This window comes from Lynx rufus, unplaced genomic scaffold, assembly GCF_022079265.1.
Source record: "Lynx rufus isolate CCGP_SWC_20201006 ecotype Redwood Valley unplaced genomic scaffold, mLynRuf1.p SCAF_1, whole genome shotgun sequence".
Lineage (NCBI taxonomy): Eukaryota > Metazoa > Chordata > Mammalia > Carnivora > Felidae > Lynx > Lynx rufus.
The window spans coordinates 74,157,428-74,176,097 of record NW_025814823.1 but is presented as its reverse complement, the minus strand read 5'-3'; positions in this window follow the sequence as shown (position 1 = coordinate 74,176,097).

Here is an 18,670-nt window from a genome sequence, read left to right as displayed (position 1 = left end):
TATTAAATAAATGGGTTACTTTTTAAGAGAACACAAAATGAATTTGAAAGGTTTTATTTTCATTTATTTTATTTAGACCCTCAAGAATCAAAATTCCTGAAAAGAAACATCAGCATTAGTTGGAAGGACTAAAGAAGGAAATAGATAGCTTTAAAATAAAGAGCTAAAATGAGTTTCAGAGACCGGCTGAAGAGGAAAATAACAAGGGGAACTTTGGTAACCTACAAAGTGACCCATCTTGAGGGTGATAGGAGATGGCGAGGAAAAAGCTTAGACACAGAAAGAACAGCATATGGTTCCAGCACAGGCTTTTGTACAAAATATATAGGAAAAAAAAGAAGAAGAAGCCAGAATATGAGAATAAATACGAGGGGGACAAAGCAGGCTTTTATGAAATAATACATCCCCATCTCTGAAAGCATTGAAAGAGAAGACGGATAAACAAGGATAAAGTAGAGGTGATTCATTTATCAAGTACAGGGTTGGGCTAAGTCACATTTGAGCACTTGAGATTCATTCTAATGCAGAGAAAAGTCTTTGTACGAATACTTTATTTTTTTAATATTTATTTATGTTTGAGAGAGAGAGAGTGCAAGCAGAGGAGAGGCACAGAGAGAGGGGGACAGAGGATCCAAAACAGGCTCTGGCCTATCAGTGGAAAGCCCAACGTGGGGCTCGAACCCATGAACGGTGAGATCACGACCTAAGCAAAAGTCCCATGCTTAACCAACTGAGCACCCAAGTGCGCCTGTACAAATACTTTAAACAAAAAAGCCTAAGGGCGTACAGTGAGGGGCAAAAGCGAGAAGACTCAGAGAGAAAGAGTGGTGGGGGGTGAGGGGGGAAGTGGGAAAAAAATGAGAGAGAGAGAAAAAGAGATAAAGAGAGAGGGAACCCGTCACCCAATACAAAACGCCAGCACGCACCAAGTTTTCCTTTTGAAGACACCTTTGAATGTCCAAGGACATGGGGAGCAGAGGTAGCTCAACAAGGGGAACTGTCCATAACTTGGTCTCACGAAAGCCTGTTGGGAGGCACAGGTAAGTTCTGGTTCTGATTACGCGACAGCAGCTGCAGGGTGTGCTCCACGAACAAAGTGTCCCTGGAGCCCAGTCCTCGGGCTCATACCACTGGTTCTCAACGTGGGTTTATGAATCCCCTGGAGCACACTAGTAATTCACACCACGCTAGTTACCAGTCCAATAAATGCCTTTCCTTTGCTTGAGAAATTCACTCCTGCTGGGATTTGAACCATAGACCCTCAGATCCAGAAGAACCAGAATCAACATGCTGATGACCAGCTCCAGAAATATTCATTTCATCTGCTCCCTGTTAACTCCCCAAGTGTTTATAAGTAGTTAACCGGAGAAAGATTCATGCTCACTGAAGGCATTGCCTCGAACTAACTGAATAATCACAGCTTTGTGACAAAGGAACTCAGAGTGAGGCCAAAGATTCTGGTTCTTTCCCATTTTCCATTGTCCAAGTACTTCCTCCAGGAACAAGATCACATGCAGGGAATTGACAATTTTGTTTTTCCTTTCATAAGTGAATCTGAATTTAAAGTTTCCTTATCCTCTGAAATAATAGCTCTTTCTAATAACGTAAACTTTTTTTCCTGGAAACTATTAACTGTTTAATAGTCTTTAATGTTTCAGAAATTGAGCATTCATTTTTATCAAGAATTCACGTTTTTTAAGGAAAGATCAACACTTGCAAAATTAACATTATAAATTACACGGAAAGAGAGACAGGCTCTTAACTAAGTTACATTAAAATCCCTATTTCCTTACAAACTTCCAGCATTTATTTTCCCTTCTCTAATTTTATTACTCTAAAGTTCACCTTAATGCAGTCGTATTAGGATCAGGAAAATTAATATTAAACTACTGGAAATGAAAATTAAGACACTTCTGATTTAAGGATCTTTGGTTTTTTGCATGTTTTGCTTTGTTTTGTTTTGTTTTGTTTTGCTTTGAAACGGTGCCTCTGAATTTGTTCCCTGGTTGTTTATTATGTCTCTTAGCAAGAACCAAACTTTCTTTCAACAATTTATGTATAATTCAGAGGCTGGAATACGCCAAATGAGAATGATAATGTCCTTATTTAGTATAACATCTTCCATTTCTTCAGACCCTACAATATTGTGAAACATTTTTACTGCAGTGGTAATATATTCAGTGCAGAAGGCACTATTACGCACCAGCACACAAAGTGTGATGTCTCCTGCAGCATTACTTATGCACAAAGGATGCAGGGACCCTGTCCCCAATCCCTGTCTCCGCTTTTTCACAAGCTCTGGTGGTCCGGCTAAGTCTGACATTAAAAACTCCGTCTCTGTGAACTGTTTGGATTTTTAAGCAAGCGGCGATAGAAGAGCTCAACAATTTGCAATGTCGATAGGTTACTGGTATTAAAATACCCATTAGCATTCCTCACCTTCTTTGAGAACAAAGACAGGGGATGGATCTCAAAAGATGACAGATTTTAATTATTTCCCTTTTGTGAAAACTCTTTGTTTCAAAGTACAGTAAAATGCTTCTGGGCATAAATGTACTATTTGTGCCAAAAAGGAGCTATAGGGTAGACATGGAAATAATATCAACAAATTTTGTATGTTGTGCACATTTTCCATTTGCCTGGTCTTCTGCTAGATTTTTAGGACATGATTCTTCATTGAGGAGAATATAAATTCACATAAATCTATTATGAATGAAATAAGGTGGTGAAAACTGTCAGAGGGGTCCAAAGAGACGTGATTTACATTTGGGGGAATAAGCGGAAAAGTTTTTTAGTGGAGGTCCCTAGGTGAAAAAGGCCAGTTTCTCAGATGAAAAAGGCATGGAGAATGAGACAAGAATTCACACTAATCTTAAGAATATAGTGAGAAACTATAAGGGATCAGCCACCAGTGAATGCTTAAGGCAGATTCAGGGGAAAATAATAGGCTTCCCTGATAAAGTAGAAAATAAGTATATGATGAAGCTCTGGATGTAGGATGCTGTGAGTGCTTGATAAAAAGAGGTTATTAAGAGCATGTAATCCCTATAGCCAGTTAGGGGGTCAAAGGAAAAACCCAATACAGGAAATGGCCCCTGGGAACAGAAAGGTACTTTTCTTTCTAGAAGTTGAACCCGAAATGTCAAATGCCGATGACAGTATCCATATGGTAAAGTCATCATAAGGGAAGCATCATCTCAAAAAGAAGGAAAACAAAAATCAGGGAATCCTGGTCATCTAGAGATGGATTGTAGAGTAGAATCTATCAAAAGCAGTGCTTCAGTAATGGTAATAACCCAACAGAAGAAAGAACATGGGAGCAGAAGAAATGTTATTTCATGTGACAGAGAACAGGGGCATTCAGAGATCTTGGCGGATTTCATTTCATATAGGGCAAAGACGTGCCGAGCCATTTGTCCGTTAGGACAGCATGATTCTTAAGGATGAGGGTCATTAAGTGCCCTGGCCAGGAGGCAGTGTATGCTTAAAACTACTTCTTAGCCCGGATTTCATCTCCACTTAACTTTTTAAATTTAAGTGTGCCTCCTTGCAATGGTAAACCTGGACCGTGGATGACAGTATTAATTTGCAAAGCTTCCCATTGCAAAATAATGAATTTGCATTCCAGTGTATTCATTAGTTTCTCATAAATCAGGTTAACATCAGTCCTGAGAGTCTGGACAACACTTAGGACACTAAAAATTCAAACCGAGGCCTTCACTAAGATAGTTGTTTCTTCATAAAGCTTGTCTGGGTCACACCTCACTCCCATATCTGCCATTTTTGTCGTACCGTTCTTTCACTTCAGTGAAGGCTTGGAGAGGAAAAGTCTATTAATGTTGTACGTATGTGCAGTGAGTAGAACAATGCTCCCTCCAAAGCTGTTTTTCTTGGAATCCCTGTGAATATACAAGGTTACACAGAAACGAGAATTAAAGTGTGGCAGGTGGAATTAAGGTTACTGATCAGATGGCTTTAAAATAAGGAGATCATCCTAAATTATCAGGTAGCCCAAAATAATCATAAGGTTCCATAAAAGTGGAATAGGGAAGCAGAAAAAGAGAGTCAGAGAGAGATTTGATGAGGGAAGCAGGGTAAAAGAGATGCCTCCTGGTAGCTTTGAAGATGGAAGAAGAGGCCACCAGCCAACGAAAGAGAGTGTTCTCTAGAGGCCAGAAAAGGCAAAGAAACAGATTCTCCCTAAGAGCTTCCAAAAGGCACACAGCCCTACCCTACCAGCACCTTGGTTATAGCCAAGTAAGATCCGGGATAGACTCCAAGCCCAATGAAAGATAGTAAGTGTTGTTGTCTTAAGTCCAACTCAACTGAATCGTAATGCAATTCTGCTTGTACAGATGCCGTATTAGTTTCCTATTGCTGCTATAACAAATGCATGTATGCAAGCAGAATTGCATCACGTTTCAGTCGAGTTAGACTTAAACAGACTGTGTAGCCGAGAATCTAAGTCACTCTGTCTGCTAGAATGATCCAGATAGTAATAAGCTTTGGAAGTAGACAAACCCAGATTCAAATCCCAATTTGGAACATTTGATAGCAATATGAGTAAATTATTTAATCTCTCCAAACCTCAATCTCACCAGTCATTCAATAGAGAGAGAACCTATCCCACAGATTTTAGTAAGAATTTAATAAGATAAAGTTGCCCCATCTAGTAAAAAATATCTGTGAAGCACTCACATTTGGGAAGGTATTTGATAAGGGGAAACTATGCAGTGATGTAAAGGAACTAATTAGCACTCCTATTAGTTGCTGGGGCTGCAACAATGAACATGTCAGACACTGAAAAATAACCACTTGATTTTAAAAGACTATTATAAACCTCTGATGAGCCTGGAGGAAGTTCTGTTACCACATGAGGGGCACTTTGGCTGGATCTATCGCGAGAAAACACTTCTTACAGGAAGAAACTCTAATGGAGGCCTAAAGAATAAATGGGAAGTAAGCAAACATGAGCAGAGGAAGAGTGGCAGAGCATTCTAGACCAAGGGAACAATGTGGTATAGGGCATGGGAGTTTGTCAATCAGGGGAACTGGAAATACCAGTGAGGGAGGTTCATTTCTGAGCTAGGCAGAGGCTAACACATTAAGTGTCTTCTATTCTCATCGCCATATTGATTTCTTGCAATGTTTTAACTGGAGAAGAGACATAGATCACGTTTGTGTTTTACAAAGATCACTGCAGCCACAGTGTAGAGAACAAATTTGAAAAACTAAAAAGACAAAAAGTCAATGGGAAAGTTGGGAAACTGTTGTAATAATGCAGACAAGTGACTACTATTGCTTTTATAATAAGAGCATTAGGAACGAACACGAGGGAAAGAAGTGAGATGAGCACATGAACGCCAACCCATCTACATGTGTTTCATTATAAGAAAATATTGTATCACAGCACCAGATAGCAATTTTTTGGAGACACAGAGGAAGGATCCATCAGCTGTTTCTAGACAAAGGGAGAGGGGATCAGGATAAGGGCGAGCTGTGGCTTCCGGACAAAAATCTCAAATCCAACAAAGGACAGGACCATCCTAGTTGAGAGCAGCTCTATGTCTCGCTGTCACTGGGCCCTCCTCGAAGAGGTCCAAATGGAACTTGGACAATGAAAAGGCAGGATGTGAACGGCCACAGAAAATTCCTGTAGAACTTTGGGTGTCAGAGTTAGGAGAGTCATCTTGGGAAACAACACACAAACCCACAAATACCACAAAACCCTCCCTTATTCCAAGCCAAGGTGGAGGGACAGAGGCTTCAGTCCGTTGTGCTGTTCCTCACTCAGGGTAACACGGTGCCCTCTGGGAAAAATGTGTGAGATGGATAAAAGGCCCAGGAGGGCCCTTATTGACATATCCAAATGCCCAGGGAAATGGGAGACAGTAGACTGGGAGCAGGAATGGAGAGAAGCAGGGCCATTGCACTTTACAACTCAGATGCAGCCAGGCTTTCATAAACAAGGAATCTGGCAGAAGATGTCCTCTCATTTCAACAGGAAAACCTGTACCTGTCAGCAAAACCTTCCTATATAGGCAAATAAATCCCTCAGGAAGCAGGAAATGAAAAGAACAAGTTATGTGAGCCAAACGGAGAACCAATACCATAGGAGATAGTATTGGATCAAGGGTAATTTCCTAAAAAGGGTTAAACTGTGACTGATGTAGAAATAAAAATGAACACACGCTTAAGATTTAATTTAACTCATGAATGAAGGCAGTGGTGAGCTGTTACCCCCAATTCAAAGATTAAAACAAACACACGAAAACAGGCCTCTGTATACATCAAGAATAATGAAATAAATGTGCACATGGAGACAAACTGGTTCCTTCCAGAATCAGAGGAAGGAGGTCAATCAAAACGAACGTCCAACCGGACAGAATTGTTGTGTCTACAGACAAATGGACAAGTGTTGCTGCTTTTCTATGAGTTGCCTGCAGCTTAGAGAGTTATAGAAAAGCACCTGTAGAGTAGAATCACGTGCTATAGACAATCATAGCTTTCCACTGAAACTCATATTTTTCCTGAGTGTACTTCAACTGGCATTTGTCTTCAGTAACGTACCAAAAAAAAAAACCGTTTGCAGGTGGCCATAGAATTTTAAAAAAAGAAGCCAGTCTCCCGTCCACCGGTTTATGCTGAGGACAGTAAATACAGGGAAGGAGTCAGAGAGAATGGTAGCAGACCCAGAGCACCTCGCTGGTGCGACTCACTCCCACAGCATTTTTCTGAAGATCTATTAATATCCAATGGCAGAGCCTGCCCGTGCCTAGTTCCTCGTTCTTCAGCCGGCTGTACCCCTCCCATCACCGAAGCGTGTTGTAGACCTTGAGAAGGTCTGAACCTGGCCCCCAGCTCTGAGGGCATCCACACACTAAGCCTGGGGCTAGGAGATTCCTCAACACTGCCATGAAACATGCAGAATCCAGTCTGCTAGTTGTTTATCCTTAACAGCCAACACGGAATCCAGGTGGCCTTTCCAGGGGCAAGGCCCAAGCCTCCCCTCTCTTACTTAGGCTACAGATGGTAACAGGATTAGAGCTTGAGGAGGTGTGATCGTGGAATAACAGACAATGACCAGCACTGCTTACACACTGGAGTTTCTGGAAGGTCTAAAGCAGTGAGTGGACAATTTGTTCTGAAACAGAAAACAGAAAGCATGTGGGGGAGATGAGACAAAACAAAGCAAAACTTCCACATGAGGTTTCTGAGAAAAAAGTACACTTTAAACCTCCAGGGAACTCCCAGAACCTCAGATAAGAACAAACAATCTGCCAATATGTTGTTTCAAAGGCAGAAGATAAAAAATAAAATAAAAAAAAATGTTAAGTCTAGGTTGAGAGGCAAATTTTGACTTTAGATGCCAAAAGTAATTGTACCACAATATGGGATAAACATTGGGAAGTTCCCAGAAGCAATTTTACAGACACAGGGTGGTCATTTCCAATTGTGTAGAGGGAATGACAATGAGGAACGGCTGGAAGAAACAAGAATACGAAGTATCTAGAGCAAGAGATTTTAGTATTCTCAGATGTTGATGGTTATACACATTTTTTTAAAAAAAGCAGTTTTCTTGTTTATGTTAAAACTGACTTTCAGCTGAAGTCAAACAAAATAAAGACAAGAGTAATACATTTATGAAACTTCAGAGCAAAGAAATAGCTACTTGTCTTCTAGGTTGGAATCTGAATGCTCTATTTGTTAATGGAAACTCCATTATGGCATTTGGGGATGATGCATTTTGTTAAAATAAATGAGAATATTTCCCATATTACTGTCCAGAATTTTTGCACATATCGACTGTGGCACATTATAAGCTGATGTATCATTAAGTCACAAAGAGAAAGAGGAAAAACAAGTACTTCTCACCGTGTGCCAGGTTTAGAGCTAAGTGTCCTCTCTATCTGATCTTAATAAATTGAGACACAATCCTAGATACACACATACAAAGGAAAAAATTTTTAAAAGAAATAAAGAAACTCAGAACTGTACTTTAAATCATCATGGTTGCGCAAGTAAGCTGTAAAGTTTGGATGCAAATCTGATTCTCGCTGGTAAGGAACCCACGTTGCCTTAGGTGATGGGTAGAATGTGGTCTGGGTTGTCTTCTTGGATTTCTCAAAGTGATACTGCTCCATGACTCAACAAAAAAATATTTTCAGCACCTACCATATGCCAGACATTGTTCTAAGGTCTAGGGACACATCAACACACTAAAAAGAAAGAAAAGAAAAAACAAAAACAAAAACAAGAAGAAAGTTCTGTTCTAGCAGATTTACATTATATAAGGCGTAGGTATTCTGATATCTTTGGGGAGAGATAAAACATTTCACTCATTTTTTTTTTAATTAACATTCCTAAAGCTTCCCAAAGGAAAGAAGTTAGACCTAGCAGTAGTGTGGTTCCATTAGGTAACCTCCAGCCATGGTAAGATGTCACCACGCTTAGGAACACTATTGTTCAGGTAAAACAGACGATTCCTTACCTGACTTCACTGTGATGGAGTCCAGTGCGTAGGATGCAAAGGTACAATGCACATGTCCACGTCCATATAGGAGTGGGGTCCTGGGGTCCTCCCGTGTGTGTGTTCCAGTCCACATTCCACCATTTACTAACACGAGGCGAATCATTCCAGATCTCTAGAGCCTAGTCTCTCCTGCTGTTAACATAAGATATACCTCCTCCGAGGGCAGGTGAGAAAACTAAATAAGCTTAAGCAGACAGAGCACTTGGCTTCTAAAGCACTTGCAAGCTTCAACAAATACTGTCACGACATGAACCAGAGCATGACCTTCTGTCTCTATCCAGTGTAGTTGTCTTAAAAGTCAGCATCTATGCAATACTATTAATGCTTACTACTGATGTTACCTGGCAATAAAGTACCCTTAACTCCACTGGCCATGCTAGAGGACAGAAATAGTAGAAATATTTGGTGTACACACACACACACACACACACACACACACACACCTACACACATAGGAAAGGGAAAGAAAATAACGTGGTGGGCTTTACATAGCTAATTCCTGAAGTTCACAACTAGCATGCTTGGCCTATATTACTGCTGCATTTCACAGGAGAAGAAACAAAGGATCCGGGTGGTTTGATAATATGGCCAAGGCCACACAGCACTTAAATGGTTAAATGTGAACCCTAATCCTTGTCTCTTATTCTGACACCTAGATGCCTCCAGCTATACCGCGTTTCTCTCATTATAAAGAGTTATTCATATTTAGTTCTGTATTATTCCCCCATATTTAGAGTTGAAAACGTTTCTTCCCCATATATTCTGAAACTTCATAATGCCTCCATCTAAAAGCATGAAGCCTTTGTGTGAAAATTATCTATGTTCCCAGGAGTCCTCTATTGACTAAGAATCCCTAAATCTTCACTCCATTTTGGGGGAAAAAAAATCCACAAAAAACAAAAAGCCGTCTCTGAGACCAACACAAGTTCAGGATAAGAAAAGCTTTCTTCCTCTTTTAAACAATTTAGAGGCTCTATGTGACTTACCTATGATGATCTGGGGCCAGTCTGTGGATGAATAACTGAATGAATCAATAAACAAATTGGATGTGATTAGTGGAGGAATTATTGATCAGCAAACACTCCAGATACTTAAGTTCCCCTGTTGTCCACTCTCTTGCCATCTTCTTAGCCTGTCCCAAAGGTGGATCAAAAGAGATGACTATTTAAAGCACAATAAGTAAAGAGTGGTCAATGCATGTGCTTTCAAATGCATCTTTGTTTCAATGACTCCAATGTGATGTAAATACTTGCAAGCATCTGTTTTGTACATCGAATTGTAATTCAAGAAAGCATTGTACCTTGAGAGTCACATGATTTGCTTTAAGGACCATCATAAAAACGCCTTCACTTCCGAGTTGGTCATTTACAAAGTAACCTACGCACTTCACAGTTCGCGTGCTTAGGATTTGCCTTGATTACCTAGAGAAGGATGCAAACGTAAGTGTCCTTGCCAGAGGGCCACGGACGCCCTCACATCTTAACACACCGAACCGCTAGCCATGCCTACGAAGTCGCCAAGCTCTTCTGAACTTCGTTATTTTACCCATTCTGTTTATAATCAGTTTCAGTTTTTAATTTGATTTTGAAGTTGTAGTTAATCAAAAGATATTTTACTTTTAGTACCACGTTTTCATTTCCTTCCAGCCAACACTGTAATAACTGGAGTTTCAGCAACTTATTCCTCATTAAATGCCCATTAGAAACACCTTCTTTTCTGTATGCTTTGGATGATAGCTTGTATTTCTGATCCTTTTTGCCTTTTTTATAGTACTCACAATTTTTCACTGATAATCGCACATTGGTTCCTTTTTATATGGGAGTTGAATTTTTATTTTTTTTTTGTTTTATTTTCCTTGTCAACATTCCAGATTAAGTTTTATGTAAATGCCTCTTGGAAAATACATAAATATTACACCAAAATCCAAAAGTAGGAAAAATTGTATTCCAATAAAACAGTACTAATATATATAATATTCCAATTCACTTTTACTAGACACCTAGGCATGCGAGAAAGAAAAAAAAAAACACCTACTCCAAAGTTGCTGTAATCTATATAGTTTAAAATATTAACGATTAATTTAGCCCAAAGGTCAACTTTTTAATAGAAAATACTTGATCGTTCTTAATAAAATATTTAAAGAGTAAAAAAAAAAAAATACCTGGGCTAAAGCATTTTAAAAGAATTTGTGATGTTTAAGGTAATCAGCATGCTCTTCTCCTTGGGGGTCAATATTCAGAAAAAAGCAGTTCATTTGATTTTATTGACAGTAGAGTGATACTTGGCAGGTTGGGTATTTTTCCCCTTTTTAAATTTTTAGAAATTTAGTGTTGAGGACCCGCCAGATTGGCAGCACTGGAAATCTAAGTCACTTTGTGGAATTGGCTCTCCGTATCACTGGGCTCCTCGGTTTAGGGAGGAGGTAGATTTTATGGGGATTTTTTTTTCCTCCTTTAATTACTTTCCCCCTATAGCACAGACATTAATGAATCAGAGAAACCACTGGAAAAGTGATTGACCCACTCCGTCCCTGGTGAGAAATTATACTGACTTCTTAGTATCACAGGAGAGGAATTTGAACAAGAAAACAAAGAATCGAGGCCAGGGAAAATGAGAAGGAAAAAGAGGACTGGTTATAGATCATGTAGTCTTGGTTGTTAATATCATTTAATAGGCTGTCTGCGTGGTTTCTATCCCCATCTGAGTAAGACACAGGAAATACCTGAGCTTCACAGAAGATCCTGCCTATTCCCACATGCAGAACTACAGAGACTTCAACTCCAATGGTGAAAGGAGCCTTGGGCTGAAATACAACTCTGAGCTAATGTTTGCATCCCTTTTAACACATGCTTCCCGGGTGATCATCTGTTCTTCCAGGAACAAGAAACTTTGTATCCTCTAAGGAAGCTCATTGGACAGATAAATATTCTTTTTATTGAGTTAAAATGACTCTTCTTCCTAACTCAGACTCTAAGTGGCGTGATGGTCACTGGACCTAATTCTGTCCCTTGGGTGTAGTTCCTCAGAAACTTGCCTTGTGTTAGGTTTTAGATGGTCTTCCTCTCTCAAGTCAAAGTCAATAAGAAAATAATCGGCCCCATAGACTATGAGAACTTCTGTCTCTAGACTTGTCTCCAGATGAACTCAGCCTACAACACAGCTCTTCATTTTGCTCTTAGGGATTTGGAGTTTGTTTGCAAACCGAGGAACCCATTTTTATTTGCTTATTTTTGATTCCAAAAGCACATATCAACTATGCTTTCAAGTGTCTTTTAAATATCTTTCACCCTGGGGAACATTAGCTTATGGACCATTCCTAAGGTGTGAGTAAAATATATCTTTGGTGAAGGGGCTATTATTCAAAAAATGCAAAATCTTGGTTTCACAAGAAAATGCGAAATTTTCAATTTTCAGTTTTTAAATAAACAAAACACCAAAATAGCTTCACTCTAAATGTTGACCATAACAAAGCACAGTATAGTCCTTGTCTGAACCGAAAAGACCCTGTTCTAAGATGCCAACGGGCAATGTCACACAGAAACCGCTTCGGGTGACTTTTTCTCCCAAACATACGCTCAAACCCAGATGAGCACGTATATTAGCTAAATAGAAAATTAACAGAAACCATTGAAAATGGGCTTCTGTTTGTACTCAGAAAGTGCCCAGAAAGGCAGGGCACGCAACCAATTAAAGGCTTGTTTTCTGATGTCTAAACTGTTAACAAATACACTAATTATAAAAAGCCTCGTAGTCGGTAAACTACTGCAAAATGATACGCGTGACAGTTGCACATTTTTGCCTGTAATGCATGTTGTTGATGATTAAAAAACTTACAAGAGTGACACACATTAATGAATCCTGCATGTCATAAATAGTGAATTACCCTTTGTAGAACAAATGTCAACAGAGAACCGTGACAGACAATAAGAGATTAGAATGGCGTATCCGGAGGATATTATAATAGGCTATCTCTGTCCACGGATACAGGCACCAACAGAAGCCAGTTGCTTCCGTGCTAAAACTCCTGGATGCCTTCTAGCCTCTGAAATTTACATAGTCCACAAAAGACACTTATCATTACAGATTCCATTTCTCTGCGGTCCAAATCATCGACCCTCTTGGAAAACAAAAGTTGAAAGAGAGGTAGTCCGAATAGAAGAAGGAGTTTCTGCAGCTTCTTCAGGTAATGGCATTTGATCTCTATTTCATTCCTCCTAAGGATATCCACAAATGCTTGAGACTCCTTTTCCCGAAGCAGCAGACCTTCAATTCCACCATCCAATGCCCCAAAGGAGGTGATGCCCTTCGGGCTTTCCAAGCGTGTGTGAAGAAAAATTTCTGCACTGGAGAAACTGTAATGTGTATCCGCTACTTTGCAGAAGCACGAAGATCAGAATGAACTTACACAGGACGGCACTCCTTTTCACCATAAAGCATGTCAAGTTCATTTGGCTAAAAATTAAATTTGTAGCTAAACGTGACCACTGAATTTTCTTGAGTTCGTTCCTAAGATCCTTTCACCCAGTTGCTTCAAGAAAAATGCTAAACGCTAATAATATAAAACATTTTCCTGAAGTCAAAAGGTTGCCCCTCTTCTAATACTGTGGGTGGAAAAATCGACGTGAATTATTTTCTATTTTCGTGCATTGTCTATTTTCAATGTATTGTATGAATTCATCATGTGGGAGAGTTTCGAATTAATAGGATAATTCAGTAGTTATTCAGGGTAGTTCCCCACTTGGGAATATTCAAAACATGAATCATCTACTTGGGGATGTTTTTTACAGTGCAGTTTGATATAGATACAGAATGCCTTCTATAAAGATGAAGGATCATAATTAAAAATGCAATCTAGGTGATGCTTTAAAACATTTGCTAGTAAGGAAGCTAATGCAAACTTATAGACAAGAGATGAATAGAAACAACTCTCCATCTACTGAAGACCTCTGTGAGCAAATTTCAGGTCCCCTCTTCACGTAGGTAATACTTGAACTAAAAAAGGAACCATTCCGTGTCTCTTCCCTACATCCACAGAGACTATTTTTCTAACAGGCAAGGAGAAGTACCATAAATACAAGTCAAGAAGGAAGAAAAATCTACTGAGGGCTTATCAGAAGCATTTTAATGTGACCCTGGTACAGATGACTTACTAAGAACAGATTAAAATCTTGCCTGGAAAAGGAAAAACAAGCAAAACTATGGTTAGAAATAAGATAAAAACAAACATGGAAAAAGTAGAGAAATTCGTTTCCACATAAATCCAAATAAACCCCCCAATATATATAAACCAATTCTTTGCTTCCTTTGACGGTCTTGCTTACTCGTCAGATAGAAGCTGCTTACAAGGTCAAGGATATTGACCATGAGTCCAATATGCCGAGTATTTATTCCTAAATTGGATCTTCCAAGCTTCCGTCACAAATGAAACCGGCATACGTACAGTTAGAATTTACTTCTAAAAGGAAGTTGAGTTTAGCATTCTCTTTTAGTGACTCTGTAAATCATATGAAATACAATGTCATGTAAACAAAGCAAATTTATTCCCAGGGAACAGATTACAAAATATGACACTGTCCTTTGGGAAGCCACTTACCTGATTCAGACAACTTTACCATAGTCTCTGCATCACTGTACCTCAAATACTTTCCCTTAAGTACTTTAGTTTATGTTCAAATAACCATCTGTTTTTCAAGTAACCAAGTGAACATAACCTGATCGTGTGGAAGCTATTGACTTATATAACCAATAAATATTATACAAACCAAGGACGAGTAGAAGTTTATGACAAATGGCATTATGTTTCGAAACTTTTAAATGTATCATAATATACCAAAATGATTGCCAATACCATACTTTAAACAATACAACTGAGTCTTTTCCAAAATAATATTTTTGGGTATATATATATATATATATACACACCAAATGCATCATGAGGTAATTTGATTTGATTTGATAGGCTACTTCTTCTAGAAAAATTAGAGAAAAAAGGGAAAAGCACTGTGTCAAAGTTAAGAATTTAGCCGGAGGAACAAACATGGAAAATGCATTTGAATTAGTGGTCCTTAAAAAAACAACAAAGTCTAGAAAGAAAGTCCAGGTTTGATTTAGAATTTGCTCTGGAAGAACTGTATAGACGATCATGGAATGCCTGAACCATAACTGGAAAGTTTACAGCTTGGATCAATTATGAGTAATTGATTCTCTCGGTTGCATTGGCCAATATGTGTGTGAACTCATTATCCATCACATAAATAGAATGATGTCTGTCTCTAAGCTAGACTAAAAGCAGCTACTTAGGCAGGGACACTTCAATGACTATGCACGCACATGTCAGTACAGGAAAGTGTCTTACAAGATACCCAGCATTTTAACAGGTTGGGTTGATTTTTTTTCCCCCCAGCGATGTGGAGAGGGGGTTGGGCATCACCACTGAGCTCTGGCAACATGTTTGCTGGAGAACTGATATGACACCTTGCCCAAAGTGTTTCATCCCATTCTCTTGGCCTTTCCCAAATCCCCAAACTCATTTCTTTCTCTCCCAGAGAGATTCACTGAGCAGCTAGAGATCATGCTTAATAGCCCTCTGATATAAGAAAAAGATTATATTTAATGGATTTAAATATGCTTTCCTTATCATGCTCAGCATTTCACAAGTTAGGAACTTAATTGGTTTGCAAAGGTACAGGGTGGGAGCAGGAGGGCTCTCTGGACTTTATATGTAGTACTTTCTTGCCCCCTACTGGAAAATCTGAGGCTGGCAGCCTAAGAATTCTAATTTTGAAGTATTTTCTGATTGATTTTTCCTATACATCAGCTCACAAACCCCTATCTCTTTCAAAGGAAATGAAAGGTAGTAGAAAGGTGTAGAATAGCTTTAATAACATTAGTTATGCATTTTATTGAAAAAAAATAACGAATTTCAGAAATTCAACTTGTTTAAAGAAAAAACAAAAACCTCAGGAGAACAACAGCCAATTTTCCAATTGCATAGTACAAGTAAATCCACCATATCAAGTTGAACATTGCTGGAATTCTTTGTAAACAGAGCTTAAGGAGAGCTTAACATTCAACAGGATTTGCAAAAGATTATAAAGGAAGTATGTTTCTGTTTTTAAATATTATTCATGACTTCTTGGGCATCAAAAAAAAAATAATTCCATTAGAAAGGGTATTTCAATAATATCTTTATTTTTGAAGGTACACTTGCCATTTTTCTTCAGAAATATTTTTCACCCCGGAGCACCTGGGGCCTCTGGATCCCTTTTTGATCATTTTTCCTCCAGCAGTAAATTATTAACGTCTTCTCTTATTAGGATGATGACCATCGCTATTTCTTGGGTATGCTTTTTAGTTTTTATGGTTCAAGACCTCTGAACATTTTTATACAAATACAGCTAATCACAAATTGAAATCTGCACAGTGATTTACGTTCTCCTTAGACCAGCATTCTTTTTTCATCAAATTCCAGTGATCGTGAGGTTGATAATAAGTATGAGCGGCCCTCAAACACAGAAGAGGTCATTCCTTCCGAGGTAGCTGCTGGGACGCGCCTCTCCGACTTTTTATGCCTCTTTTGGTCTTTCAGACAACACTGGTTCCCTCCTGGGTGTCAGGGACCCTTGCAATGACTTCTCAGTCATAAGCAACACGGAGCTTTTTACTCAGTGACCTTAATCTTTCAAATGACAGGTCACTTCCACGGTGAAGAAAATGTCCCTTACGCTCACATCCAGTCCGGAATGGCTCACGGGGGCGGGCAAGTGCACCCCATGAAGAGGAGGGACCCTTCCTTTCTGACAGCTCTCCTTTGACGCTGAAGGTCTTCAAAGGCCAGTTCTTAGCAGGAAACCAAGACAAAGTGCTGTGCCCCGAAGGCACCAGAAGACACAGCTGCCCTCAGACCTTCATTAGCAACCTCTTGGCTTTTGGTTTCAGCGTATGGAGGGTTCCTGTCTCCTTGGGGTGAGCGTTGCATGGATTCCTTTTATGCTTACTGTTCTTCTTGAGTTGCAATTCTTTTCATGCAAAGACAGAGCTAACCAGGTGGGACAGAGGAGGATTATTATCTTTGATAATAGTCTTTGAAACCCAAATTGCAAACATCTGCTCCAGAACAGCAACTATCCCTTCTTGGTAAAAGGCATCCCAGAGGGGGCAGGGAGAGGGCAGAAATTCAAAGGTTTTGTTTCATAGAATGCCTGAGAAGGTCTTGAACCTTTTAGGGCTAAGTCGCTCACTTCAGTTATGGGTGCCAGGGATGCGTCCCCAGAAAAATTACCTGCTCTATAAATAGCAAGTGGCAAATCTCCGGGCTGACTTTTCTGTGACCTGTACAAAATGAGCATCTTCCCACAAATTTCCTAGCAAACAAGGATGCGCATTACCAAACTCGAGTTATTAAACCTTCCCCCCTCCTCCCCAGTGGTTATGTGTTGGACCCTGGGGTCGCTCAGAAAGCAAATGTCTCAAGTGGAACACAAATATGAATAAACTCAGCCCATTGATTACTCTGCCCTATATCCTGATACAGCAGGAGTGGAGTTCGGTCGTGAACCAATTTCAAAAGCATCAAAAGATCAGCATCTTCTCAAAAATGTATCTTACGGTCTCACTCCACCGATAAGAGTTGACAGCCTGGGCCACTTCTGAAGAGAAATCAGTAAGAAGGCAAAGGTCACATGAGTCTTCCAGGTCTTCTTCCTCCTGATTTGTCTTCATGGGTGTCCCCTAGTGTTCACTAGTTTGATTTTAAGACAAGGGGAACTAGCGTGTGTGATGTCATGAAAGCAGATTATTTACATACCCCTGAGTACAGTCAACATAAATTTACTGATATATCTGGAGATAGTTTTTACAATCTCTCCATATCACTCAACTGATTTAGTCGTCTGTAAATGGAGAGAAATTTTGTAGTTCACCATGTTTCTGTTTTTAAAACAAAAACAAGTTATTGCTTCACTTGTTCCTAAGGCCTATTTTCTAGAACTTAGGATGCAGAATTATCAAGGGATCCACAAAACGTGGACTCAAGAATTTTCCCACATCCCAGATGATTCCCCAAGAAGAGTTTAAGCCAATTTCATATAGAGGGAGAGGGAACCTCCATTACAGGAAAGAAATTCTTCAGTAACCTTCTTTTTTTTTTAATTTTTTTAACGTTTATTTATTTTTGAGACAGAGACAGACAGAGCATGAACGGGGGAAGGGTCTGAGAGAGAGGGAGACACCGAATCCAAAGCAGTCTCCAGGCTCTGAGCTGTCAGCAAAGAGCCCCACAAGGGGCTCGAGCTCATGAACCATGAGATCCTGACCTGAGCCGAAGTCGGAGGCTCAACTGACTGAGCCACCCAGGCGCCCCTCTTCAGTAACCTTCATAAGCATCTACAGAGAAACCTACAAACTTCCGTGCTATCTACACACATACACAAAAGGTGAAATGATGACCTGAGACAGTGAGTCTCCCCATTGCTTTGGGACATCTGATGCAAGAAAACACATAGGTTTTGAGAAGCTTTCAGTGCCATTGCTTTGCTTGTAGAGTGTCCTTACAAACAACACCACAGATACCTTGCTTTGGATGAGCTTCAAAGGCTTTAACCTCAGATTCTCAGCCCTCCTGCTCATGTCATGGTTCAGATGAAAAGGTTGGTTTCCCAAGGGCTGTGTTAGCCATTCTGGCCAGAAGTAATCTCGGCAATCCAAGTTCTGGATCTCCAAGAAGCCCAACTCTCGGCCAATTATTCAATTAATACTTAAGTTTAATTAGCATTTGGGGAAGCTCATGAATCTCATTTAATACTTATTATACACGCAACTTATAAACAAGGCAGGCTCAGAGAAATAATGAGATATTATGTCTTTGCAAAAAGCCTGCCTTTTTCAATAAAACAACGACAGCGATACAACATCATTTTTTCCTTTGCTTTTGTCTTGCTTTCCAGATAACTTAGTGCCAAAATTTTGTCCTTAATGGTGGATAATTTTCCTAGGACCTTTACATTTGGCGCAAAGACACTATTCCTTGAGGGAAGCATTGTCCAGCGCCCGACATAGAGTAATTACTCAGTAAACACCATTTTTTTTACCTGTCTTCATTACAGACTTTGAGCACAGTAAGTAGCCTCTCTAAATCTG